The 27,751-nt window shown below is 40.7% G+C and overlaps 1 long non-coding RNA gene across 1 annotated transcript in view; it reads left to right on the forward strand.

Annotated features, from left to right (window-relative positions):
* Nucleotides 1-27,165, forward strand: part of LOC141753476 (uncharacterized) — a 56,170-nt gene extending 29,005 nt beyond the window's left edge. The window contains exons 2-3 of the long non-coding RNA XR_012590462.1: nucleotides 22,212-22,295; nucleotides 26,990-27,165. This is a non-coding gene — a long non-coding RNA (uncharacterized LOC141753476). The remainder of the gene's footprint in view (nucleotides 1-22,211; nucleotides 22,296-26,989) is intronic.
* The last annotated feature ends 586 nt before the right edge of the window (nucleotides 27,166-27,751 follow it).

Raw genomic sequence — 27,751 nt, forward strand, 5'->3', positions numbered from 1 at the left:
TATATATATATATAAAAAAATATACTAAGAATGTATAAAATGTAGGAAAAACTATATATAATACTTTCTTTGCAAACTGTAGGTTTAATTGCACCTCACTGACTCAACATGAAAGTTACGCAGTAGCTTGAAGGATTGTACAGCTAATTTAACTATAAAAAATGTAAAGGTCCAAGTCGATATTAGCTTGCACTGGTTATATATGAAAATACACACACACACACACGCAGGGAGACACAAACACGTACCAGATTGTCTAGACCCTTCAGCTGCAACACGACCCTAAATCTCAACTCTTCAGTAGTAAGTCTGTTCACAAAAATTATGGTATAATTATCTTAATTTGTTAAATTCACTGTGTCCTCCCTCAGTAAATCCCACCGAGACACACACACACACACACACACACACACACACACACACACACACACACACACACTCTCTCCCCTTCCTCCCCATGATTATAGTACACCTGACTCGTGGGTGGCAGCCCAGCCATTCCACTGTGTTGTAGTTGTGGTTAGTTTAGTTGAGGTTAAGAAAACACTGTAAATTACTACAGTATGTAGTGGATTGACTAAAGTGTGTGTGTGTGTGTTTGTAAGTAAGAGAGAGATTTAGAGACAGACTGACAGTGTGTGTGTGTGTGTGTGTGTGTGTTTGTGTGTGGACATGTGTTACAGTGCCCTGCATCAGCCCCTGCTCTAATTGAGCAGCAGTTGTGTGTAATGGCTGTGATATTTATCAGGGCGGCAAGGTCAGGCATGATAACGATCTGGGTTGCCAGGTTTGGTCTCGGGGGTTACAGGACATGGTCTTATCTCGAGGGCCTCTCCTGCTCTTATTATGAAGCCTGTAATGAGTGACAATAACCACTTAATGGAGCAAAGGAGGGGGAGCTGTGTTTCCTGGTTCATTCTCACAGTACTGAAAGTCTATTATTTGTCATTGCTCGGGTCTGACAGCCTTTTGATTGATTTATTTATTAAGTAGTATTACTGGTAGAAGTGGACAAGGAATCCTTATCCAAGAATGCTTCTTTGACTATGAAAAGTGAGATGACTGTTTCTGAGATTGTGGCAGCCTTACGGCTCAATCATGCCAGCATTTAAAATCAATTTGTTTTAATGAAAATGCTGCGAATAGTGGAAATTGTGCATTATGTTCAGCTTAGATTAGCTTGATATGCAAATTTGCACAGTTGACCAATAGCAAACTATCTTGACAGTGCTGCTGATCTTTGTTGGAACGGAGAGACTACTGTAGCTCTTAGCTGCGTTGCACCATCCACTTTGATTTAACCTCCTTTGTCGTAGTAAAAACTGCTCCTAACAACTGTTTTAGGTTTGATATTGAGAGCTCCTACAATATTCTTAATGATATCCAGTGCAACAGTGTGGCTGATGCATTTTGAGTAGTTTTTGGCACAGAGGAATAACCTACAGTATATCCAACAGTAGCCGTGAATGATGCACGTGTTAGGGTTATTTACCTGTTATGAGAGCCAGTCCGCACCCCCTGACCGAACTCGACACGCAATCCGCTAACTTTATGCATAGCCTATAGAAGCACAATTGTCAGGACTGAGGTCTGAGACCAAGATAGAGACAAGCGGACTTGAGCGCAGCGGCTCACGGTGTGTGTTTGTGTGTGCAATGTCATTTCACAGATACGTGAAATGATCACGGCCTCTTGACATTGCGTGGTAGTGGTACGGATCCTTTGTTAAAATGATGTGCAGCCACCACAGCTGGTGAGAGAGAGAGAGACAGAGAGAGGAAGAGAAGTTGAACTTATACATGCAATGTTTTTGTAAGTTATTAATAACTTACTCATAACGCTGCCCCGCGATATTTTCTAGTAAGCTCACCCGAACCCGCCCGGGTTCTGGGTCGACCCGCGTATCACCAGTAGCCGTGTTTTCAGTCAAATATTTTTATGCGCATTTTAAAGTATCGCATTAGAAAAGCAAAATCCAATAAAACTTCCTCAATTGCAAAAAAAACGTTTTTATGCTCGCTTGAGCTGTTCTTTGTCTGTCGAAAAAGAGATGTTGGGCTAAATGGGATATGAAAACAGCTTTCCTGAATAGATTCTGATGCAGCAAACGTTTAACTCACGCGACTGATCAGCTGTTTCTGCATTTTTCTCTCGTAGATGGTTAGGTGGTCAAGCTGACTTTGTTTGTTACCGGTTTGCAACCTCTACTTCTTCTTCTACTCTGTTTACTGGTGGATTACAGCCATGCGTAGCTTATAGCGCCAACTTCTGACCAAACTACACAGTAGCCGAGTTTATTCGTTCCAAACCAGTTGATGGAAACACGCCTAATTTGCATTTTGTTTTTTGCATTTTTGTTTTTTGCTTGACACATGAATGGAAACACGGCTTGTGGCTACTCAAGAAATACTTTAGAATATCTTATTCTTTCATATCTCCACGCTGGAGTTCAAAGTTGAAAACAAAAAGCTCACAGAGCTCATCAACAAGCTGAATAAAAGGAGATTTCAGGAGATTTAGAATCAGTGCTGGCTCAGGCTGACCATGATACACTTTCTTCATTCATATTTCAGTGAAGATCATAAAACAAACTGGTCTCAGACTGACAGTCTCAATCCTTTGACCTTTTTCCTCCCAGTATACGGCTAAGAGCAAACATACCACATCCACACGGACCCACAGAGGCTTAAACACACCGGTCTAATGGTTTCCATAAAGTGTTCATCAGTCTGTGGCCTGGAGGGAATGATTGGTAAGTCATACTGTTGAACTTGGAGAGCAGCTTGGGGCTAAGATCAGGTCCTGGGCGAAGCGTAGGGGCAGCTGCAGCCACTCATTTGTGGCCACCCAGGACAAGCTCGTCCGTGTGTGTGTGCATGCGCGCGCGCGCGTGTGCGTGTGTGTGTGTGTGTGTGTGTGTGTGTGTGTGTGTGTGTGTGTCTTACTAAGTGAGATGGCAGGACAGCTGCAGAGGTCTATTCATAGTGCACTGATGTCTCTGATGAAGACTGATGTCTCTTTCCTGCTCTGAAAACCTGCCGTCCCTCCATCACCATGACTTATTTCTGTCAGTTCTACCGTCATCGTTCTTTTACTGTACAACTTCAGCAGCAATCGCACCATCGTAACAGGAGAGGAGAGGACAGGACAGGACAGGAGAGGACAGGAGAGGAGAGGAGAGGAGAGGAGAGGAGAGGAGAGGAGAGGAGAGACCATCGATTTAATTGTTTCGTGGTCAGTAGAAACTTTTTCCTCATATTATTGCTGTAAGGTCGAGATACATTGAGATAATAGTAATATCTAGCATCACACTTGTTGAGAGTGAGGAAGTAGAGCTGGGCGATTTGCCTGAAATTACAGCCCATTCTCATACCCAGGGCATTCTCATACCGGGACTTTGTCACGCCACTCGGTGTGTGATACAGACGCACAAGGCATCTTTTAGCGTGTTGTCCACCTATTGGAAGGTCGTGGTTCGATCCCCAACTCCTCCAGTCCACATGTCGAAGTGCTCTTGAGCAACTTAACCCTAAATTGCTTAGAAGGCTGTGCTATCGGTGTGTGAATGAGTATTTAGATCCTTATGGGCAGGTTGGCACCTTGTGTATGGCATCAGTGTATGAATATGTGTGTGAATGGGTAAATGTTGGAGCGCTTAGAGTGGTCAGAAGATTAGAAAGACGCTATATAAATTTAAGTCCATTTAACATTTACCATATCCCACCACGTCACATACCGCCACTTTGTTATGCCCCTTGGCATCACTTTAGGTTTAGGCAACTAAACCACTATAGTTAGGTTTAAGAAAGAACTATATGGTTGGGCTTAAAACTACTACGTTTGTACAGTGAAAATGACACTGAATGTTGTGAACATGGGACACGAACGAACAGTTGATTGTAACGTGAAAGTGAAATTTAACACACAGGACACAAACCACGGTCTCCTGGATGAAAGCCTTGTTTGTTGGACTCATCCACCTCCACTCCCACCCACCCTGTGTATCTTTTCGCTCTTAAAACAACATCACCACATTCACTCCCGGCGCACTTTCCCTGTGCGTTTACTGTTGCTGCAGATGGGTTTACATTGTAGTTAATGGAACGCCCGGTGCGTCTCATGCTGGTACTAAAGGGTGCCTTGTGCGGCGGTATCGAACGACGAAGAACGAGCTGGTATGAGACATATCGGGCTTCAGTTTCAACTACGTAAACACATTTGTGTCAATATTAAACGAAAGAAAGTGGTCGGGGTGTGTGGCGACGTAGTTTAAAAAGCAAAAAAACACACAGAGGGCAGGTGGGAGGGGTCCAACAAACACAATGCTTTCATCCAGGAGACCGCTGTTCATGTTCCGTGTGAAACCAACAATGTGTTGTTTGTCTTTGTGTTCACTTTCACTTTACAAATGTAGTCATTTTAAACCAAACCATGATGTTTTTTCCTAAATCTAACTAAGAGGTTTTATTGCCTAAACCTAAGCAAGTGTTTTTGTTTGAATTCACAACGTTAACCACGTGTTTACTGCGACCATAGCGGGGCGGCAAAGTTTGACGTGCTGGGCTACCCAGTGCGTTAGAAAGTGATGCCAAGGAGTTGGGATGAGAACGTGTTGGAAATCAACATCATGATATTATTCCAATATCAATACACCGTATGTCACAGTACGGTAAATGTATGCAAGATTACATATAAAATACTCAATGTTCGATGTTTAAACCAGCAGTAATGTTTTGGCCACTTGACAGTCCATCCCTCATGTTTTAACCTTTCATAAGATACCTTTAATTAATAGATGAGACATATGGATGCCAAAAGAAGAATCTCACCAGTCACAATCTTCTCTCCTGTCGTCCCTCTTGTGTTTTATCCTATACAAGGAAGGTTGACACCCCACGAAACTTGGGAAAGTACTATTCCCCCATCTGTCGCCCCATGCTGCATTCTGATGGCCCTCGAGGGAAATTTGCCCTTGAAAACTGACAGGGGAGCGGCTCCTCTGCACAGTGTCGTACCATTAGTTGGGATATTGCAAAACTGGGCCCACGTTCATTGTACCGGTTACGGCTGGTTGCATCAGAAATCTGTTCTCTAAACATACAACATGTAATTAGGTGATGGCTAGTGTGGTCCCATCCGTCCGTCCGTCTATCTGTCTATCTATCAATCTATCCATCTATCTATCTATATCTATCTATCTATCTATCTATTGATCCATCGATCTATCGAGCTCTCTATCTACAGTATCTATCTATCTATCTACACACACCTGTCACTCTCGTTCATCTTCCCACACCCTCTTTGTGCCCTCCCTATGGTCTATAGGTCCACAATTGTCAACACACTCATTAGCGCCAAGCCACACTCACTCACAAAAACACGCGCACACACACACACAAACAAGCCACAACTTGCCCAGCAGATACACATTTAACCATGATGCCTCAGGGGACAGCCAGAAGGTAGCCGGAGGGTAGAAAACAGAGAGAGAGAAAGAGATGGAGGGAAGAAAGAACAGTGCAAACATCTAAGGTCACATTCCTCCTGGTGCAGCGAGCTTCCCGCTTTGATTAAAATTGATTTAAGTTTTGTAGCAGCAATGATTAGTGTTAAAGATAATACTCCTCACTCTGTAACTCGTGCACACCAACATACAGTATCTTGGCTTCATAACTCCGACAGACGTGGTCTTGTTCATGTAAGCCACATTCTTCCATATTTGGGCATCCTTCCCATTTCCTGCTATGAATATGTATGCGAGTGGATGGAATCTACCACAAGCACACCATAGAGAGCTCCCGACACGCGCACACACACACACACACACACACACACACACACACCTGAATACCACTGAGTGTTAAGAGATGTATATCAACACTCATGTGAAGCTGAACAAACAGAAACTACGGAGAGTTAACCACCATTAAATGAACTCACCAAATCTCTTGTAGATTATTCGCTCTAGTGCTCCATGCTAACACTTAAGCATTAAATACTGCATGTTGAGTGACAGTAGGTGACTTAGCCAAAGTAGGGTGATCATATTTTCAAACCCCCAAACCGGGACTCTAAGTGTACCGCACGTGCAAAACATACGTTGTTGAAAGTTGTGCTGAGCATCACGAACGATGTACACAAATCAAATAGATTACATTTTGTGATTATTTCACGAACTGCTGTAAGACTGTGTTGATATGTCCCACTAAATCAATTTGTATGTAATCCACGTAATCGTGAACCAGGAAGTATATATGGCGACAAACGCTGCAAAGGGAGGATGTCGGGGTGGATGGGTGGGTCAAAAAACACTTTCGCCCAGGAGACTGTTGTTCGTATCCTGTGTGAAACCAGAAGACACAATAGATTTATTTGTCACGTAACTTCCATACTTAACGCTACTTCCGTAGTTATTTTAACCCAAAAACCACGATCTTTTCCTAAACCTAAGTTGTTTTGTTGCCTAAACCTAACCAAGAAGTTTCCTGTGAAGATGGAAGTTTATTTTGAAAATACTCCATGCATGTAACAAGCGGATATTAACACGTGTTGCTGGACAGTCTTAAAAAAATGCACGAAAAATGAGTAATAACTTTCGTAAGATATCATATGAACCGTTGTATGAGAATACATTGATCCTATTCATGAACGTACGGAGGGAGATCTGGAGGAAACACAGGCCCAGATTTGCTCTACATTCAGTATGAATGCATTTTTAAAACTTGATTTGGGTTCCTGTTTCTTGAGACTTGACTTTGATAAGATGAGATGCTTCACTTTTGTGAAATTGTATTCATCTTGACCGTGATAATGCTTTCATTCTATTAAAAAATTAATATGCTGGACTTGATTCTCGTTTAGCTCGGTTTCACACTTTTTTACTCGAGACTGCAGAGCTGTGCGGCAGGTATAAGTTAAACAAGCAAATTCAGGAGACAAGCAGAGTGAGAAAAAGTTGGAAACGCCTCTGACATGTTAACACACTCGGGGGTGAGGTGAGTAACCACAGCTTTCTGTATCCACAGTGATTAGTGCCACAGCAACTTCCTCACTTCACCTCAGCAGAGCATCTCACGGCTGGAAGCACACACACACACACACACACACACACACAAACACACACACACACACACACACACACACGCACACAAACATACAGAGAAAACCTCTGTTTAAATAACACATGTTACACACACACACACACATTCACTCTGTTATGCTGTAATGTGTGACAGTGATGTGGAGCATCATTACAGAGAGACAAAGCAAACTATTTTTGTTCTGCAAAAACAAAACAGGATTCAACACTTTGTAGCACTCTGTTCGGAGACAAAGTATAAACAAGCAGTATAATTATGGGCTCATTTGAGACAAACAACCAGCGTCTGTGTGTGTGTGTGTGTGTGTGTGTGTGTGTGTGTCTGTTTGTCTGTCTGTATGCGTGCGTGTGTGTGTGTGTGTCTGCAAACACAGCTACGTTCTCTATCAGGGATGAGATGAGAAGAAAAGGATGAAAGATACTCTGTCTTACTTTGACAAGATGACAAATAAATGACACACCAATACACACATATGTACACTTGTGTAAAACACACACACACACACACACACATGCAAGCAAGCACACAAACACACACTCCAAACAAATTTGTTTGAAAAGTGACACTTTTCACACTGTCATTACACAGCTCACGGCTGTCATTTTAGCGTTTCTCATCAGTACATCACACAGACAAAAATTTGTTCACACATGCAGAGACACGCACACACACACACACACACGCTGCTACAGTACCATACCGGGCTGACAAATGCGCAAAATCATTTTAACACAAACAGCGAATGCACAGCCAGGGAGCTACAAAAACCTCTTGTGTTTCTACAAAACAAACTGACTTTTTTAGTTCTGATGAAACTCCAACAGGAAGCGCTAATGAATACAAACACCGATGTGACGGATGCAAGGATGTATGTTTCATATGGGGTAATATTAGCATAAAAAACTGTCAGATTTATTTTCTCAAGGGAGCGAGACACCACTAGCATTAATATGATGGGTTTTAGTGTAAATATCATACAGCATTCACCACTGTTGATATGTCAGAGGAGTTTACCTCCTCAAAGGATTGTTTTTGAGAACATAAATTATCCGGCTTTTGTTAAATGTCCATCAACATTTCAGGACTAATTAGTGCTTAGTTTTCTTGAGGTATTTTCTTGAAATGTATCAACGAATATCTTCATTTGACTTACAGCCTTGCATCACTGGTGAGCTTACAGTAAATCAGCTCAAACATGTGTGTAAAACCCAGCACTTCAACCAATCACATTAATATAAACAAATGATTATCTTTTGATTTAAACCGTCGCAAACGCACTGTAGTGCACGTTTGTTACAAAACTGGCTCAAAACTATGATTTTAAGATTTCTTAACAATTTTTTACTCCTGAGTTGCAAAAGAAATAAAAACACTGAATCATAAGTAGGATTGAGCTTTTGTTGGCTCAAATTTCCCCCCTTGTTATTCTGGAGTAATTGTGCCCTTCTTGATACAGAAGGAAGCTGAAAGAAAAAGGGTGAAAAAGGAGCCGTTAGGAGCTCCACTTGAGTCTCTGATAACAAGCCCACTGCTCTTTCTTTCCCCTCGCCTTTGCACCAGCTACCAAACTGCAGTGTTGCATTTTTCAACATGAGAAAAAAAGATGGAAAACAGGCAACATTGAGAGCGGTGTCGTTCTTTAACCCTGTCCAAATGAACTGTAAAGTTTCTACATATGTTTCCAAACTAATCCCTACACTTTTTCAAGTCCATCTGTCTTTATTTAGATTTTCTGCAGCTGTAAAGATCAGACAGAGTTGCCTTAAATTCTATTTTATCCTATTTAAAATGCTGTCTTACTTTACTTTATAAGAGTATTTTGATATGCTGAAGGAGGTGATGGACAGAGCCATACTGCCCCCTGTTGTGTCAGACGGATCATGGCACCATATACTGTATTTCACAAGTCTCAGTTACATTTTCTAATTTTATGTTTAATGTCTTAGTCGGGGGAGAATTATTCAGTATGACAAGAAGAGATAAGACACCTGCAGTAGTGGAAGAAGTATTCAGTTTACTTCAGTAAAAGTACCAAAACATTCATGTCAAAATACACTACATTACAAGTAAACCTGCATTTGAAAATCATACTTGAATAAAAGTAAAGAAGTATTATCAGCAAAATAATTTAAAAGCTTCGAAAGTAAAAGTACTCATTCAGTCGATGACTGATATGTTATTACATCTGACATTATTAGACTGCTGCAACGATTCATAAGCAGCATTTTACTGTTGGTTGAGGTGGAGCTACTTTTAACTACTTTATATACACTTTAGGTCAGTGGTTTCCAACCTAGAGGTCGGGCCCTCTTCTAAAATAATAAATCTGAGGTGTCGTGAGATGATTAATGCGGAAGAAAAGAAGAAAAACAAACTAAACTCTTTACCTCTTTATGCTTCGAATAGTTATTTAAATGAAACTATCTGAAAGGTTTCAATGTGGTATGTCTCTTTGTTGGAACAGCTAACAACTCATATACATCTGAAACGTGACAAGAGGCCCAAACTTTTTTTTGAAGGGGTCACAAGCCAAATATGTTGGGAGCTACTAATTTAAGTAGGGATGCACCAATTCCGATACTGGATCAGATATCGGGGCCGATACCGACTCAAATAGCTGGATCGGATATCAGTGACAATGGGGCAGATCTATTCAATTCGGTTCTATGTTTATATACTGTATACATTATAGGCTGGAATTTGAATTCCTGTTGAAGTTTTGACCAATTTGTTGCTGCATTCAAAAGGTTTACACTTCACTTTTTTATTTTTTTTTTAAGATGCTGGCATACGATTTATTATTTTAATAATAAATAACTAAGTAAATTTATATCTATGTATTTATTTTGTTTAACAAAGTTAGGAAAGCAATGTTTAAGTGAAGCCTGATATTGCCTTACACATAAAAGAATGATCCCAATCACTTCCACACAGTGAGAGATACAGCTTATTGATTAAACACTGGTATCGGATCGGTACTCGGTATTGGCCGATACCCAAAGACAAGGTATCACTATTGGTATCATCCCTAGATTTAAGGCATTTTATTTCATGAGTGTATTATATGTTGTTGTTTTTTTATGTAAAATGTAAATCTTAAAAGTACAGCAGTCAAATAAATGTAGTGGATCAATATAAAGTAGCATAAAATGGAAATACTCGAGTAAAGTTCCTCAAAATTGTACTTAAGTACAGTAAATATAGTTAGTTATTTTCCATCACTGGGAACCTGCATAATCAGTGTCTACTAATAAACAAATTCCGCTACTGAAATTGTGAATTTTGTCAGTAGTTTCATTGGTTCCTTTAAGATTGTAAGTTCATTTCTCACTTTTAAAAGCAGAGTTGTACTGTACGAACCCAAATTTCTCATTTTTTCTTGCTTCTCTCTCTAACTTTCTGTGTTACATGTATCCAAACTTGGCCAGCTAACTTCCTCCTGCAGCAGTAGAGAGAGAGAGAGAGAGAGAGAGTCATAGAGAGGGAGAGATGGATGCACACATAGTGAAGAAGGAGACAAAGTACAGATGAAAAATAGTAACCTGTGACGGATGAGCGACAAAAACAGAGATGCGAATGGAGAGATTGATGGCCGGCTGAGAGAAATATAGAGGGTAGAAGGAGAGGGATGGGTACGGAGAGTTGAAGCTGGCAGCAAAAGTGAGTGAGAGGTTGAAAGCGGAGGATGAAAAAGTAGAGGAAAGGTTCATCTCTCTCCCCCTCTTCCTCTCAGTCCCTTTCTCTTCGTCTTTCTCTCTTGGCCAGTTGACAACTCAGTAGGAGTCAGACTACCATCTGTCTATTGGAGAGGAGCGAACAGCCCTCCACCTACTTCTCCTCCTCCTCCTCCTCCTCACTTCCCTCCTTATCTCCCTCCATTTCTCCTCCTCTGCGTCCTCCTTGTGAAACTCTTCCTCTCCATTCTGACAGCATGTGAGAGAAAGAAAACCAGACAGAGCCAATTGACAGACAGGATACTAATACGCTAATATGCTAATCCTGCTTTGCACTTGTATGCTATCTGGGCTGTTTTATAGCGTATGTGTGTGTGCGTGCATGCATGCGTGTGTGCGTTGTGTGTGTGCGTGCATGCATATGTGTGTGCATGTGTGTGTGGCAAGGCCTAGCCCCTGGGTAATAAAACAATACAAAGAGAGCTTTAGGCCTGCTGGGCCCGCAACAGCACTTGAATACCAAATCAGCCAGCAGAGATCACTGGGGGAAAGGTGTAGTGTGTGTGTGTGTAGTGTGTGTGTGTGTGTGTGGGGTGGGGGGGGATGTGTGTGTCTCTGCAGGAGTGAGACAGATAGCAGAAAGCGGCCTTGTTTTTCCAGTGGTGGTGACCGTTGTTTCGGTAACTCCTGCTTCTAAAAGTAGGAGAGCAACTTCGCAACAGCTCCGGGCACAGATGGATGAATTTCTAAAAAAAAGAGAGGGAGATTGATGATGGGGGGGCGCCTGAAAAAGCAAACAAGAACGGGGGATTTATAAAAAGATATAGAGTACGGAGCGCCGTAGAAAGGATTGTACAGTTAAAATGCTATTTCCACCAGTTTCACTTCTCTGTTGCTTCGACACACGGTCATATATATATACACACACACCCATCCCGCCCATTTCTTCCCTCTGTATCTCACCCTCGTCTGTCAGCCAGCCCTTGCCTTAATGGACCATACACACAATTACTACTGATTAATATACCACTTAACATTTTGACCCCATTCAGGCAACACACACATATACACCACTTAACATTCTGGCCTTGCCCTGGTATGATTGGCTTCTCAGGTACCCAGCATGCTGCAGCGACGCTCCAGGGCAGCCCCACTGAGACCACTGCTGTCTGAAGAGCAGAGTAAAAGTGTGTGTGTGTGTGTGTGTGTGTGTGTGTGTTGAGATGAGAACATGCCAGTGCCAGCCCCCTGAGGGACCACCATCCAGTCCAAGTCCTCAGGGAGCCTCGACACTTTAGGAAATGCCACTACAGTGGGGCATCATCGCAGCCAAGAGGCCCAGAGGGATAGAGGGATGGGGAGGGAAGGGAGGTCGATTGGGGAACAGTGGGGCCCGATCATCATCAAGGGCCCCAAAGGGAGGATGGACTGATATATGTGAAAGGTGGATAAAAGATTGAGAGTGTAATGAAGAAGCGGTGGGTGAAAAGCTGTCAATGCATCTCTACATCAAAGATGAACTCGTCCGAAACTGAACTGTAGTCAAACACATCGCTTCCTATACTGGCAACAAGAGTGTGAGAGGATAGAGGGATATGAGGAAACCAGAGAAAATATTATGTATGAATACAATGCAATTCTGACCTGTGGAGACTTTGAGTCAACATCAAGCTATTCAATGAATTGTGTTTCTAAAAGAATAAAACTTAAACCTACATTAACAGATTTTTTTGGCCACTTGGGGGCAGCAGAAACACGGTGTGAACACAACAATGACATATCGTCACATTTGAAGTTGATATGACGAACTTGTAGCAAACAGTTGCAGCAGTTACAGAGCAACATTATCATTCATTTAGAGTAGTGTTTCTGTCCACCTGGTGAATCCAGTATTCTCTCTCTTTTATCTCCATTTTTGGTCTCCACCATCTCCTGAGGGAAATATCTGTCTCTTTAGCTGCTAAATGCTCCACTATGTTCACCAGCTAGTCGCCAGCTGTGTCTGTCTGCTGTTTGGAGCTGAGCAGCTAGTGAATGCTGGGATTTTAGAGCTTTTTCAGCTTTATGAGAGCCGTGAGAGTGAACCATAACGTTGCGATCCGGACAGCTAAGTAATGAGCTTGTTATAAAGCTTCTTAAAGCCGAGGGGAGCTGCAGATTCAGGTTATATTTCTCTGTAGGTTCATCACTACGAGCGACTCCTTTCACATAGTTTTCACATTGTCAATTTATACATTGTTATTATAAATAAATATAATTCTTCTGTTACACAAATGTTTTTGCTAAACACAAAATAATGGGACTTTTTGACACGGACTGTTGCGAAACTGTCTCCAAAACTGCAGACCGGTGACAAGTAAAGTAGCGAAACATAATAAATCCAGCTGCTTCTACATATATGAGCATGACGGTTATGAAGGGGTTGAGTCTGAAAATGATGTAAATCATAAACTATGGCCTTCACATGTTGGATTGTACGTTTACGGACAGACAAATCAGATTGTAAGCATTTGTAGAAACGGTGCCACACTACTGTTTTTCGTACGGTAAAGACAACAGTTTGCCATCACAACACTTAAACAAAAAGGCTTTTGTTAAGTTGCTTTGACAGCTCACATTTAGACTTTTTGTCTCAGACAGACAGTAAACCTGCACACGCTACAGTCCAAGACCTGAGCAGAACTTTACTTTATTTCACCACAAACCAGCTTAATTTAGTAAACTATTCACTTTAGTATGGTAAGAGTGTAGCTGAGAGCAAAAAGATAAAAGCGCCACAAGCAACCGAGTGAGTTAAATGATATGAAGAGAGAGAAAAAGAGGGACACATTATAGAGATAAAAGGTTTGAACGTGGCATAAAGGTATAGCAGTGAGGGAGTAACAGATCAAGGTGTGCGAGGACCACAAGGGAGAGGCGGGGATGGTGTGGCAGTGAAGGCTGGAGGGAGGGTGCGAGTCGAAAATACAAATCAGAGGAGAAACATAGAGAAGGATATTAATTATATTCAGGGCACTGATGTGAACACACCATGGGCCTGATGTTCTCATGATGGAGACATGCACATCACACAAACCCAAGAGGGTTACCTGGTGCAGGAGAACTGTGATAGTGTGACAGCTCAGTCACAAAAGTTTTACTGAGTTGAAGAATGCATGACGTTTATCCTGCAAGTTCACAGAAGTTGAGGAAACTGGGTTTTTATTTGTCTTTTTAGCGTGGGCATCTGTCTCTATGTTGAGTCCAGGTGTTGACAGACAGCAAAAATGATCTCAGATCATCATGGGAAACAAATTAAATCCAGAGATCTTGGATAAAAATATTTTTCAATGTTTCTCTTTATTCTATGTTTTTTTTTTCTATATTTTTATTTTCTATACATATTGAGACCTTTTACATGCGTAATAGTAGCAATACTGCAGTATAAAATACTTAAAAGCAGCAAAAAATACAGTATCAAAAGTAAAAGTACTCAGGCGCAATGTTCAGAGTGTTATATGTATCATATATAAATTGTAGGCGTTGTTTCAAAAACGTAATTTAACAACTTTATATTATCTATAATATACAATTCTTTATATTTTATAAACTGAATATGTTTTATGTGTAAAATCTTAATGTGCAAAGTAACTATCAGGTAACAGGTCGCTCTTTGAAAAAAGATTTTAATCTCAATGTGTATTTTTACCTGGTTAAATAAAGGATATATAAACTATAGCTGTCAAATAAATGCAGTGGAGTATGGATGGAGTAATGCAGTAAAAGTAAAATTTCAATACTCGAGTAAAGTACAATTACCTCAAAACTATACGTGAGTAGTGCTAACTTACTTTCTGCCACGGCACTGTAGTTCTTCCAAGTGATTCGGTGCTTGCAGCAACATTTAGACAGAAAATCAATTCCTGATGCGCTTCTATTCACGGCTGCTACAGGGCAAGCAAAGGTATATGTCCTGCCATAGTTTGTACACAAAGTGCTTGCATGCCAAAAGGAAATGTAAAAGAATGTAAAAACTTGGAAATATGTTAGTAATCTGAGTTTTTTGTTTCTTGCACTAAAAAATATTAATTGTCGACTATATAATTGACATGTTGTGTTCATATAATGTGAATTCAAAAACATATACAGTACTTTTCACAATCAAAAAATGTACCATTGTTGCAGCTGTATCTAGTAGAACATTTCTGCAAGACATCTGAATTTTAAAGAATTGTAAAAGCGAACAAAAATATCTACCTGTGCAACTGCAATGTAAATTAGCCACAGCAGGTGCAGCAACTTCAAATGTAACCCTGTCTCCTAGACATTATTCATACAGGCCTACTATTAATTTGCAACAGCAAATACATTATGCATTATAGGATGATGTTTTTCAACATAAGGAAGTGTTTTAGATGAACATAATTGCAAAATGTTCATACTGAACATGTCTGCGTTTTATTTATTTGTTTTCATTAGGGCTGTCAAAGTTAACGCGATAATAACGTGTTTATGCAGATTCATTTTAACGCCACGCAACTTGCGATTGTTAATTAAACCGTTATTTGACCTTTCAGAGGTCGTAGCGGGCTCAGTTTTAAAGCAAGAGTGATGATACTGGCATGACATGAAACTACAAAAGGGGGAGGAATCTATTGGTAACAAACATGTCTGTTGCGAAAGAGGCTAAATAACGCTCCAAACGTATGCTACATTTTGGCGTGAAAAAACTGGCAGAGTCATTTTCAAAGGGGTCCCTTGACCTCTGACCTCAAGATATGTGAATGAAAATGGTTTCTATGGGTACCCACGAGTCTCCCCTTTACAGACATGCCCACTTTATGATAATCACATGCAGTTTGGGGCAAGTCATAGTCAAGTCAGCACACTGACACACTGACAGCTGTTGTTGCCTGTTGGGCTGCAGTTTGCCATGTTATGATTTGAGCATATTTTTTTATGCTAAATGTAGTACCTTTCTGGGCAATATTTGTCATTGTTTTGTGTTGTTAGATTTCCAATAATAAATATATACATACATTTGCATAAAGCAAGCATATTTGCCCACTCCCATGTGAGATAAAATATGGACAATCATGCGATCAATTGCGATTAAATATTTTAATCGATTGACAGCCCTAGTTTTCCCACAATATCTCGTAGCGAACAAAGCACGATTCAACTTTTTTCTTGTTGTATTTTGGCACTCACAGCCCCCCTTGGTTAAGGTTAGAGAAAGATTGCAGACAGAATGTTTTTACTTTGGTAACTGAAATCACAAATGTGAGCATTTCATACAACCACTGCGCAGAACAATAATATAGCTCCCACACTGAAACAGCATTTCCAGGCAGCAATTACATTTCTCTTCAAAATTTAAGTTTAGTAGTATAGAAACATAAACATTTTAGACATCTACAGTTAGTTTCTTACTCACACCAGAGATGAAACTCATGTGGTGAAGAAAGCTGATGTGTTGCAGTGTTTTGCCGCTAATGAGATATTGACTCCATTGTGACTGTGGTACATTGTTTATCCCACTTATTTATTTATGCACAATTGATGTGTGGGTTCAGCTGAGTTCCTACAAACACACACGGTGAATGAGCGAGGCAGAGAGATCAATATGCAACATTAACACAGGATAGTCTTTAATGTTATTTTCATTTGGGAAACACAAGCCCACTGTTTATTTCCATTTCCACAATGCTCATTCACTCTTATGATTGATACCTCTCGGTGTAGCTGTCTCACCCCCACCCCACTACCCCCCATCCAAACGCACACACACACACACACACACACATCACACCCGGCCCTCTCTTTTCTCCCTCTCTCCTGGCTGTGTCAGCAGCAGCACCAGCAGTACTTGGGTCTTTGTGTCTCCTTCATATCATCTTGTTAAAAATTAAAGTGATTCTACTTCCCTCCATCTTTCTCTCTCTCTCTAATGCTAATCTGTTCCCTGTTGGACCAGTATGCAGATGAGACGCAAATACAGCGCAGCCTGATGAATAGTGATGAGGCTACAACACACACGCACACACACATAGACACACACCTGAGCAGCCTTGGAATGCCCTGTGGTTTACCTGTCTGTCTGTCAATCAAAGCAGTGACCGAGTGAAGGAAGGTTTGTGTGTCTGTCTGTGTGTGTGCGTGTGTGTCCTTAAATTCACCCCTCAAACCATGAAATTAAAGTTAAATTATGATCCAAAAAGTCTGTCATTTTTTAAATATAATTGTTTTAGAACAAGCAATGATCTTTTGTCTTATAATTTGGTTCATTTACAGACGAAAAAGTGATGTTAGTAATGTTTTATATATAATATTTGATCAGGATTAATCGCATGATTGTCCATAGTTAATCGTGATAAATCGCAAATTAAGTGCACATTTTTTATCGCACATTTTTTGTCTGATCTGGTCAGAGGTCAAGGGACCCTTTTAACCTTGGAGCGTTATTTAACCTCCTCCCTGACAAGCTAGTATGACATGTCTGGTACCAATAGATTCTTTAGGTTTTCTAGTTTCATATGATGCCAGTATCACTCTATCTTTAAAACTGAGCCTGCTACAACCTCCGAAAGATTGAATACGTTAATGTATTAAATAAATTAGTGCCCTTAAAACGAATTTGCATTAACGCATTATTATCGCGTTAACTTCGACAGCCCCGGTCTGAATATCTCCATCTAAGAATAAAGGAAGGAATCTCTGTCCGTCTTTCCCTATGTCCTTCGCATAGCTCGAGAAACGTTAATCTGATCGACTTCACACTTGGCGGGTGTATTGCTGGGGACCCAGGGGAGTGCTTTGTTAAATTTGGTGCAACTTGGACATGCGACACGTTCGATAATGATAAACTTTGAATAAACAAGCACACAGTGCTCTGTTCAGCAGCGGGGGAGGGGCTTTCGAGGCACTGTAGGCGATCCATCATGTCGTCCATAGCGGGCAGACCACGGGTCATTGCAGTTCACAACGGGACATTTCACTTCCCTGGAGTCAACACGAACGGAGACGCAGAATCGAACCAGAGTATATTTCACCGTGTGACCGTGAATAAGCCACGGGTGTGTTTTCCCCTGTGAGTACGACTCTATTTCCCCGTTGTCAGACTTGATCCTTGTAAGGTGTCCTTGGGTGTCCAGAAAGGCGCCACTAAATAAAATGTATTATTATTATTATTACTTGATACTAACGTATAACACTACTGTAATAACGTCACCGCCATCAAAATACCTCCATTAAACCCATGCTCTACTTTATAACCGCAGTGGTCAAAGCAAGCATCTATTTGGAAATTACCTCTGCTAATAAGTGTATTTCACCAATTTTTCTGACCGTGATTCGCCGCGACATGGGTGTGTTCACAGGCCAAGCATTTAGTTCGGCATGAACAGGCATGTTTTAAACAGGCACTACTTTTCATTAAAAGAACATTTCACATGGTGCCTGTGTTACAGATAAATGCGTTTGTTTTTTTTGACGATATTATCACAGTCGACAGTATAGACATCCAAACAAGTAAAAATTTGACAGTGTTGATGGGACCAGAGACGTACAAACTAGATGTTTACATAATGCTTACTAGTCAGTTTATATGAAGATCTGTCAACCACACATGTGTTTTCCCTCTAAACATTGCTTCTCTCCGTGAATATCTTTAACTGGGTAGAGGGGGGGGGGGGGCGGGATTCCCCTTTGTCCCACTGGTAGATGTATGGTTTCCTGCATGAGTGACCCGGGTGTGAATTGGGTCTATTACACACATAGACAGACAGGAAACAGAAGTAAGAGAGACACCTCCAGGGTCAACATGTGCCAGAATTTGAATCCATGTTGTGACATTTGATATTCTGTGAAATCATTTATTTTTTTTTTTACAAACATACATGGATGCATGATGTAGTGAACTGGTGCTGACCTCATAAAGTACAGGCAGGATATACAGTATGACAGCAAACTAAACATAAACATATTAGATGTATGCAATAAGAGGCAAAATTATGTTCCAGTGCAGCAGCAGCAAGAGGAGCTGGTGACAATATGAGGACATAAACTTACAGTATGTGCTCTGGGATGTATGTAGCTATGAGTTGTTGAAAGTCAACCCAATCTCATGGGAACAGGACATTCCAGTTGTCTTGAGGATGCATTTCAGGCTTTTAGCGTGTCATTTGTAGGCCACACAACAAAACTACGGTAACGTCTGCAGTAGTCGGTGTTAACGGTGTTACACAGTGTTTGGGCAAAGACTGATTACAGTGCTTGGCCACCGCCCCCACCGTCATTTTGCTTTTTTTGTACAAATAAAACCCATTTCGTTCATATTTCGTTCAATACGTACGGAAACAACGTAACATAAATACGGAAAACATGTCACAAATGTCACTAAAAAACACGTCACTAATGTAACAAAAAACTCCTAGTTGAAAGTCATGTGTTTCACGCCTTTGCAAATTATCGTGCCATTGATGTGCCTTTTGGTGCGATCGGGCTGTGAAAATATTCATGTCTGAAGGAGCTGGGAATAAAGTGACATGGATGAGCTGGTGCATAAAAAAGTAACAAGCTAAATGCAACTTGTATGACCCTATAGGAAAAGATGTACAGAAAGCAATTGTGCAAAGCAGAGCAAGGTTGAATGATAGCTTGATCAGCTCCGGCAAAAAAGTTCAACCATGCTCAACTTTTGCTGCAACACAATGTGACGTCCTCTGGCAAGGCGCTGCATTGGCTAATCAAATACATGCAAGAGCACATTTCTGGTAAATTACTTTGTACGGTAAAGTGCGTATTTCTACCGTTTACCTTGCAATCGTCGTGACAAGATAAAATAGTGGCCAGCATGATTCCACATTTGTAAATTCCTGTATGTGAGTTTTACAAATCATTACACAGGTACCTTAAACAACGTGCCAACACCAATGCAGCCCTCTGCGCTGTTTTAATGCAGAGCTGTTTTAACGCAGAGCTGTTTTTGGCTCTGCAAGGCTGTACTTAAGAGCCAAATGCTTTTTTTTTTATTTAGTGCAAATAGACATAACAGGCAAAACTTGGTTCCTCACCTGTTCTTTGGATAAACCTGTCGTTTACCTGCCAAACCTACTGCTTCATTTGGATTGTAAGTTAATTTCTACAATAAATCACTGAACTCTTCCTGCTGCCTCCTCATCCGGACATTTGAATATATTCTGAATATATAATATATAATATATAATAGCAAACTGCTGCTGCTAATCACAAGCACACATATAAATACACACACACAGCTGCAGAGTAGGCTGTTTCCTGTATGCCGTTCTCCACATTACTGTTCCATCTGCACAGGCATTTCCTGTCCGACCTTGAAATCAGGCCCTCACCCACGACCAACATCACTCCGCACACACCCATGCACTCTTCCCTCATTTCCCCACATACCCATGTGCTTTTTGACATCCTTTTTGCGCAACAGTCACACATCCATTCACATACTCATTCACCGTCCAAACCCACAACACCCTCATATGTTCACTTGAGCACTGACAAGTGTCCAAATTAAAGAGTGACTTGGCAAAAACAATCACCAGTGGAAGATAAATACGTAATGCCTGAAACCTGTAATTATTAGTTATGAAAAACTAAACTCCTATGGGGAAACAACTTGGCGTTGTTTTCATGACTAGAAGCTAAAATACAGCACAAACTTGAACTTTACGAGCACCTAGAGTTACTCCAATCTGCCACTTTCACACCGGGGAGCCGTGATGTCATCAATCAGTAACCCAGCGCTCGAGCAGCGGCCAGCCTTCCCCAAACTGGCCACATGTGTTTTTATTCAGCGAGAAAGTTATAGCAGAAAAGGTTAGGTCACAGATAGTTTACAATAATATTATTCATGTAAAGGAAAGTGGAAACGATCCCTGCATGTGACTTCACTCTGTTTACACAAGCATGCCCTGAATACATTGATATCGCCAGCCAGTAAAACTCACCACACACACACACACACACACACACACACATTACACATTAATTGCATGAACTGGATTTCATAAGGTGAAGGAAAGGAACCGAGCCAAAGTTCGACAATTAGCAGAGATTTAAAATAACAACTGAGGGCCTGAGGCGTAGTGTTAAAGCAGAGGAGACATAATGAGAGTCAGAGTTATGATTCCAACTCGCTGGAGAAACAGAGACACTGTTGTAGTGTTGAAATATGCAATGCCAAGTTGTTACAGCTCTTGGATTGGCTCTCTGGTTGTTTTTAAGAGTGACTTGCTGAGGAAAATATTGATTAAAATACGGCACATTAGATCATGGAATAGGCATTTTGTAAATGAATGCTGTTGGCCATGTTTTAAGACCAGTGGCAGGAGAAATGGATGGGTGCAAGCTATAAACTTACTCTTTTTGCTTTACAAAACTGTCTTGTCCAAGTGAACACGTGTATGTGTGCAGATTATGTGTGTCTGACTTGTATTAATAACATTGTGGGGACTCGCTTCCCATTCTGGGGGCTGGTCCCAGTGGGCTACCTCCGGGTATGAGAAGTGAAGCCAATGCTGAAGTGCCGTAAACTTGCATTATTTCTATATCCAGCAGGGGGCGACTCCTCTGTTTGCAAAAAGAAGTCTGATTGTATAGAAGTCGTTGAGAAAATGACCCTACTTCTCACTTGATTTATTACCTCAGTAAACATTGTAAACATGAGTTTATGGTCTCAATCGCTAGTTTCAAGGTTAAGACTTGGTTTTTCCTTGAGGTCAGGGTACGTCTGATTGTAATGCAATGTCCTCCTAAGTGATAAAAACAAGTCTCTGTGTGTGTTACAGTCATAGTTTCCGTGTGAAAAGAGGACACGTCATCAGACACACAGGATACAGCACCACAATTCCCACGGGAGAATACAGAACATAGCAAAGGAGAGAGAGATGTGGTCATGACTCTCAACATTCACACGGCTGTTGTCCAGCTGAAATAAGTGATTGAGACCATCTGCAAAAAGGTTTTGCTCTTTTTTACCCTTCCTGCCTTCTTAATTATTTGAGATAGTTTGCGTTTCCTTATACGAAATATCACAAAATACTTTTAACGCTTGGGACCCGATCACAGTGAGACGCGTCGCTATAGAAACCATAGCCGTACCACAGGAAAACAATGATTTTGTGGGCGACGCAGCTGCCGTGCGCTCCTCACCTGTCAAGTGTCAAGTTTACAGCTTGTTTCTGCATCCCGAGTGGCCAAAACATCATTTATTGCAGGTCCAGAGGGTCCAGTCGCAGCTTGAATTTCATGATAGTAAAGTGCTATATAGAAGCTGTGATGTATGCAGTCAAAATAAAATACTTTCCTGCTATGTATAAGTCAACATGTTTAAACCAATTAAAATTAAAAAAAAAAAAAAAAACTGAAAATAAAAGTTGATTTTACTTGAATGAATTCAAATTGGTGCCCTCTTTTCTTCCAGGGCTGCGTTCTACAAGAAAAAAACAAGAATGAGGATGAAGAGACTCGACTGCCTTGCTCAAGGACTTCTCAGTTACTGGTAAAGGTAGAGTACCTTCATCTGTTCTCCCATCCCTGTATCTTCTTTGTTATTCAGACTCACTTCTGTAGCCATTAAGCTACTGCTGGCCCCGTCAGCTGGTCAAACTTTGTTTAAAAAAAAAAAGGAAATGCAACACAGTCTTTTTCACTAACCCACACACCAATAAAAAACACACCCATTTCCATAAAGAGTCAACCTTATGTCATTTTCCCAGTAGACTGGAGCATCTGCAGCAAATCAACCTCGCTTCCTCCCTCCTTTCTCTCTCTCTGTCTCCCACTCACTTGCTTCCTCCATTTATTTTTCATTTTTCAGTTATTAGGAACAAGTGTAAATGGCCAAAAACACCCTTCCTTTATCTCTGAAACAACCACACATTCTTTGGCTCTTACTGTAATGCATGTTTGCTGTCATGCACAGGTGCTTGTCTTCAGCCTGTCTCAGCAGTTAAAATGCTTCCCCGAGACTCCAAAATGGAAAGAAAAATAGAAAAATTGATTACTAGATGCCTTCCCCCAACACTTAACTCTTTTTAATTGCATTATAAGGTGGAATCACTGTGATTCATGTATGTATAAAGATGTATAAAGAGAATTGGATACAACATTGGAGGTGGATATACCGTGTGAAACCAGAAGTCGACATTGATTTATTTGTGACGTAACTTCCATACTTAATTTACGCCACTTCCGGAGTTATTTTTAGCCAAACCACGATCTTTTCCTAAAACTAAGACGATTTATTGCCTAAACCTAACCAAGACATTTTGTTGCCTAAACCTAAGGAAGTTGTTTCCTGTGAAGACGGAAGTTTATTTTGAAAAGACTGTATGCATGTAGCGGGCGGAAATTGACACGTGTTGCTGGACATTGGTAGGAAAACAAACGAAAAAAGAGGAATAACTTTTTTGTAAGAAATCATACATCAGAATACGTTGCAGTAGGCTTCATGACTTTATTGACTCAAGTTCCCAGTTCACACACTGGAAGTCCCCCCCCCCCCTTGTGCACGCCGTTAATGGAGCAGGACCTGTCTATGCAGCGCAATGGACACATCTACTCGCTGGAATTTCCCATGGCTGATCGTCATCTACGGTCACGGACGCCTTCCACCCCCGCCATCTCGCCCACTCTCCATCCCAACGCAACAAAGAGGGAAAACAAATCAAACAATTCAGTTTCCCATATTCTCTGTCTGTCAGCATATGGTTCCAATCAGCTGTGTGTGTGTGTGTGTGTGTGTGTGTGTGTGTGTGTGTGTGTGTGTGTGTGTGTGTGTGTGTGTGTGTGTGTGTGTGTGTGTGTGTGTGTGTGTGTGTGTGTGTGTGTGTGTGTGTGTGTGTGTGTGTGTGTGTGTGTGTGTGTGTGTGTGTGTGTGTGTGTGTGTGTGTGTGTGTGTGTGTGTGACACCATGTGAATGTTTTTATTTTCCATACATTTTCTCCTCAGATACAAAGCTCTTTGTCCACACTCTTTCTCCATCTCTTTGGCTCCTCCTTCCTCTCACGCCCTCTCCATCTTCCTTCTCTCTTTCTCTCTCTCTCTCTCTCTCTCTCTCTATTTTAGTCTTGCTTTTCTTGGCTGCAAGTCAGACCTCAGGCAGACCTAGAGGTCTTTTTCCCAAGCGATCTCCAGGGTGGACTCCAGGGAACAGAACGCAATCACACACACACACACACACACACACACACACACACACACAGACCCTGCTTTCACATGCTCTGTCCATTTCCTCCTCCGTCTCTTGCTCCTATCCCATATCTTTCTCTGTCTGCACCTCCTTGTTGACTCATACAATATTGTTGCATTACTGTTAAACTGTGTTGCAGTCATGGTTTATTGGAAAACAGAGAACACAGTGTTCAAAATCAAGTGTTGTGTTCTTGGCCCAGCGGTGCTCTCTGCTACACGCACACCCATTTGTACATTACATGCTTTGTGGGTGTTTTAAGGCTTTATTTATCCAGGTTAGTCCAACTGGGATTAGGGATCTCATTTACAAGGGAGACCTGGTCGAGACTGCAGCAGCACATTTAGTCAGACAGAACAACTGCAAATACAAATGCACCCACAAGGTTGATCGAGTGCTATAGCTTCTCAGTGAATTTAAGATTGAATAACACTGAAGGATATTATTCGTTGATAACAAGATCTGTGCTGTATCCTTTACTCCACCCTGCAAAAAAAAGGTATTTCCAAAGAAACTACATGAGTTACTGTATAAAACCTTTGCATTCAAATTGGATCAAATTCATTTGAAATGGCAATACTGTACAATCAGTGATGGAAGAAGTCCTCAGATCTTTTAATTTAGTCCTTTTTAAGTCTAAATCTTTAAGTGTAAATAGCAATAGCACAATGTAGAAATACGGTTACGAGAAAAAGTCATGCATTCAAACTTGTACTTCAATAAAAGTATGTGGGAATTAGCATCAAAATATACTTAAAGGTACAGTGTGTAACATCTAGCGGTATCAAGTGGTGAGGTTGCAGATTACAACTTCTCCCTGTGTGCCAAGCGTGTAGGAGAGCTACGGTGGCCGACTTGAAAATGCGAATGGCCCTATCTAGAGCCAGTTGTTGTAAGAGTAGCGTAGGTCATTTGGAGCAGAGTGTGTACGTTGGAAGTGAGTTTTGAAGCAGGAGAGAGAGAGTGAGGCTGAATGTGTGTGAGCGAACCAGTTAGCTAGTGGAGCAGAAGACAGCGTTAGTTTTTGAGAATACCAAGTAAATGTAAACTGCAACTTCACTGAATTACTGAAAGTATTAGATTGGCCCACTCTGACAGGCAGCGTTGTGCTCTGTGCTGTCTGCGGCTGCAAGGGCCAAGCTGGCCTATGCCGGGGTTGTAAAAAAAAAAGAAAAGAAGATTGGCCCACCGGGAAAATTCACAAGACCAGTCCACCCCTGCTGTAGAAACATGGCGGCCAGCTCTGTGAAGAGAGGACCTGCTCCCTATGTAGATATAAACGCCTCATTGTAAGGTAACGAAAAGACAACGATTCTTATTTTCAGGTGACTATACACTAAAGAAAACATAGTTATGAATATTATATTCCATTACTGCCAATAGATCCCCCTAATTGTTACACACTGGTCCTTTAATGTTGCAGCTAGTCACTGGAGACAATTTTAACTACTTATATGCTGCTGGATAGCTTAATGTATAATAATACATCATTTTTTAAATTATATTTTGTTTTAATAATTTGAATCTCGAAAGTAATTAGTAACTTGAGCAAAAATACAATATTTGCCTCCAATATACTTTACTAGTTTTATACTTGTAGCCCACTTTTTTAGTTCATGAAAGTACACTTTAAAGTATACTCTCAGTAAACAAGTAGTTTATTAGTTTTTACTGCTAGTATACTTGTAAGTTTTCTTTAACTTATAGTACTTAGCCAATTATTTATGCATTACATAAATGGACTTTTGCTATTTGACTTGATATTTTGTGATGAGATTAAAAAATAAAAAGAAGAAATCCTCACATCCTCCATGGTGAACAGAGAATGCAAAAACGTAGAAAATTCTTGAAAATGTAATGTAAATTTATATCAAAACATGCGTTTACAAACTCTCACACCCTCTAATAGGCTACTCTATCAAAAAGAAAGCATAAGCCAAATATACTTAGACTTTTCTGGATACTTGTCACTAGAAGTCCAGTATACTTAAGTATAATTTTATTAAGCATATCTTTGATAAGTAGATAAAAAGTAAACTTAAAGCATACTCTCTTGTTTTAAGTTTAAAAGATGTGTACTAATAGCACACTTGAATAAACCTCTTTTTGGTAAGGGTCGGGCTATGACCACATTGAGTTTTGCACTGATGAGGATTTTATTAACTTATTATTATATATTACTGTTTTGCTTGATTTTATGATGTCTTGATACATTGCTGCTTGTTATTAACTGTGAAGGTGTCCTTGAGTGCTTTGAAAGGCGCATATAAATAAAAATGCATTATTATTAATATTACCTAAAACTTGTACTCAAGCACAGTAAATGTATGTATGTTACTTTCCCCCACTTTATGCAAGCAGTATTAGGAAGTTAGGTAACTGTGAAAAAGACAGTAGTGTTATGGTGCTAATGTGACATAACTCTGATGTTATCAACTGTATATGAGAACAAAGTTCACCATCCAACAGAGGCAACAGCAGGATTGCAGTGCTCTCTAGTGGTGAAGCAGGGTGGAGTCCAGATGTTCCAGTTTTAGGATTTTTGTCATTAGCAGAGAGTTACTGGTGGTTTCTAATGTGCAAACAACAAAATGTTTTCTAAAGAACTTGTGATAAGAATACTACTTTTATGGATACTTCTACTGTGAGGTTAATGTTTGGACTTTCATGTGGATTCTTTTAGGGATGACATGGTGTTGGAAGAAGATCAGATCTTCTCTGTTGATCAGTTTAAAACATTCACAGTGATTCAATGTTGTAGAACAATGAAAACAAGAAAGAAATCAAAGTAAGTAATGGATGGATGGTGGAAGTTATAATTCAAATCAGAATGATCAGCTGATGTGGTGTACCTGAAGTTCAACATTTTGCTGGATCAGGAGCTGCATCTCCTCCATCTTGCTCACCTCTTCCTTGTTGAGCCACTTCTCATCCACCTCTCTGCTCTGTTTCTGCAGCTCCTGAGTTTCCTTAAAGGTCTCCTCTTCTTCACTGTCTCAATCTGGCAGATCTCTGTCTCTATTGCTCTCAGCTTGGCCAGATTTCGCTCTTCCAGTGCCATCATTTCCTTTCTGACACTGGTGATCACATCATCCTTTTCCTGGATGATCTGGCTCGCCTTCTTCTCACAGTCCTGCTGCAGAGTTTCCAGCTCGGCAACTACTGCCTTCTGTTTAACAGTCCACCAGCTTTCCATCTCTTCATTTAACTGTATCACAGTTTTGTCAAAGGAAAGTTGACTTTCCTTCAAGGAGCGGACTTCCATCTGATTTTCTTTCATTTTTCTCTCCATCTCCTTGCGCTGAGTGTCAAACTGTTTTTGACTGGCTCTTGCAGACTCTAAAGCCTTACCCATGTCATTTCTGACCGTAAACAGAGTTGACACTATAGAGTCCATGTCATTCAGCTGCTTCTTCTATCTTCCTCCTTGTTGACTGTCTGTACCCTCAGTGCAGCATTTTCTGCAGCCAGCTCCTTGTATTCCTCGTCGCAGACCGTTAAGGATACTGACCAGATCACACTGAAGGACACAGATATACATGCAATAGACAAGTGAATGAAGTGTAGCCATTTGCATCTGTTTTAAAGCAGCCCTGAATCACTACCAGCAAAATTAAATTCCCTTCATTCATTGCTTCAGCCAAAACAGTCAAATTCTCAATTTACTATTGAATGATGGTATTTAAGGGAAGTTGTGTCTGTATTTCACCAAAATACAGTCACTTAATAGCAAATAGAAATATCCTCAACAGTCAACTGCATAGTTTCAC

Source organism: Sebastes fasciatus, chromosome 16 (genome assembly GCF_043250625.1).
Source record: "Sebastes fasciatus isolate fSebFas1 chromosome 16, fSebFas1.pri, whole genome shotgun sequence".
NCBI lineage: Eukaryota > Metazoa > Chordata > Actinopteri > Perciformes > Sebastidae > Sebastes > Sebastes fasciatus.